Source organism: Anneissia japonica, unplaced genomic scaffold, assembly GCF_011630105.1.
Source record: "Anneissia japonica isolate Jap-2015-1 unplaced genomic scaffold, ASM1163010v1 scaffold2473_len53019_cov129, whole genome shotgun sequence".
NCBI classification, from domain to species: Eukaryota; Metazoa; Echinodermata; class Crinoidea; order Comatulida; family Comatulidae; genus Anneissia; species Anneissia japonica.
Window position 1 is genome coordinate 37139 of NW_022700813.1, and position 2568 is coordinate 39706.

The 2568-nt window shown below is 33.3% G+C and overlaps 1 long non-coding RNA gene across 1 annotated transcript in view; it reads right to left on the reverse strand.

Moving 5' to 3' along the window:
- The window catches only part of LOC117103420, an 18494-nt gene that overhangs the window by 5557 nt on the left and 10369 nt on the right, over positions 1-2568 (reverse strand). The window lies entirely within an intron of this gene.

A 2568-nucleotide genomic window follows, 5' to 3' on the forward strand; every position in this document is an offset into this window, starting at 1 on the left:
AACATAAAAGGAGTTATATTTTACGATCTGTGGTTATTAAACCTCGTTCTGAAAGTGGCACCGGTTTCTCCTATGTAGGTACCGTGATTACATACCTTGCATGTTATAACGTAGATAAGGTTAGATGAGTTGCATGAAAAAGGTGGAGGGTGATCGGGAGTGAAATAGTGCTGTCAGATACAATATGCTTGCAAATTTGACAACAGGGCTTGTTACATTTTATGTTACCATGTGAGGGAGGTGTAGTGGTGGTACGTGAAAAGGTTAGTAGGGTTTTCAAGTTAGGGGTTGACGGTGAGCGAGAAGGGGTTGGGTGTCGAACAAGTGTTGTATGGATTTGTCGAGTTTAAGATGAGCAAAGTCGTTTTTAATAGTGTTAGTGACGGTCATAGTGGAAGGATGAAATTCAAAATTAAGTGTAATTTCATCTACGTTATAACATGTAAGGTGTGATCATGGTACCTACATAGGAGAAACCGGTGCCACTTTTAGAAGTAGGTTTAACAACCACAAATCGTCAATCTGCACTAGTAAAAACCTTCCCATTGCCACTCATTTTAATTCTCCCAATCACAGCATCACTGATATCAAATGTACCCTCATAGCTAGGAACTTTACATCATTGAAAGATCGCCGTGTTATACCGAGCTTAAACTCATTCTCAAGCACAAAACCCACATTGGGCTTAGAGACATTGATTTTCTTAGTGACTACAACCATGGTCCATGCTACAACTTTCCATACACTTAAATTGCATCAGCTCTTTCCATTCGTTATAATATAGGCCTATATAATTATATATATATACAATATATGATGCTTCTATGCATACCATTGTTGTTTTATACCATTTATTATATTATATGCTATATAGATACACTGTGTATATCCGTCATTATAATTTTTTTTGCTATTCGACTTTCGATGTTTTACACATTTTAATTATAATTATAGCTTATCAATCTTGTAGCCTAATACACTACTAGGCCTATAGCTATCATTACTTAAACCCTGATTACTTTTCACCGCTTTGATCACAGCTTAGACTAGAGTAATTATAAGCTGTGATAATTGACCATTAACTCTAAGCCTATCACAATAATATTGTTTATATGTATAATATATCTCTTGTATCAGCCACATTTTGTCATTTAGTTTTATAAGCTGAAAAAGACCAGAGGACTGGTCGAAAATTTCTTTTGAAATAAACAAGTGTTTTATAGTCCACATGACTCGTTGCTTTAATTCCTTGTTTCAACGCCTTTTATATAATTTCAAGAACACACGTGGATTTATGATAATATATATTTATTACATATATACATAATGATAATGATAGTCCCTAAATTATGCATAGTGTTGAAACAGGAGAGCTTCACAAGGCAGCGTCTCTAGTATATCTACTGGACCGGTACCGTAACTATTTGGGTCCCAGTCCGCTCCTGCGTTAATAGTATGCCTGCATAAGGACGTAAATTATACCATGGACATATTAATAAGGTAAATTATACCATGGACTTATTAATCGGTCCATGATTATACCACCTACGGGAGATATCAAAATTAATTTGATACGGTGCTTAACAAATTAATAATATATTGGCTGTGCTTGTGTCAGTCTGTAGCCTGGTAACAATTCAATGTGCAGTGTATTTGTTAAATAATTGAGTGCAAGATCATAAATACATTAAACTTGTATCAATAATTTGAGACGCAATAATACTGTAACTAACAAACAAAATTACTGATAAGGTAGACATATAAATTTTACAATGTTTCTATTTTAAGAAATAACAATAGAACCACACATCAAATGTCATCGTTGGCAACGACGGACAACATGTTATTTTGATAGTACAATAGTGATGTAATGATGATATGGTGGTTATGTGACAATAGAACTATAGGCCTAATCGTATTATTTATTGTTAGCATTGTAGATTTATTTAAACAATACCGTACGTTCGCTCTAGATATTTGTAGAATATAATTGAATTTTCGGAATAAATTGAATTCGAACAGCAACATCATGCTCAGTGAGAGTTAATTGTTCTACAAGAGAATCATGGCTACATCAGGGATGTTTTCTTTTCTCTTAAAGGTACGAAGTATTTACATGTTTTCTTGATATTAATATAATATAATAAAACACTGTGTCGGTAATGAATACTCGGATACTTACGCATTTGACTCTCGAAATAGTAACATTTTTTGCAAAGAAATATTTCGACTATTCTTTGCATGAACAAATTCTACATGAGTAGTCGAAATACAGTTTAGTGTTTTTGAAGTCAAGTTTTTACGTACCCTGAGTATTCATTACCGTTACACAGTATTATATTTTATGTTTCAAAATACACTTGGACACAACTTCATAATATGTATATTTTAGATTATAGATGAAATGTTTGAAGGTTGGAAGTAACAAAACTCAGTCACTCTATCCATCCAAGCCTTCGAATATTTCTTCCGTTTATACTTACCATGAGGCAAATCTTAACAGGCGCTCTGAAAGCAATCATTCCCTTCTGTTATATTTATGTTTTGTATATATTTATGTTATATATA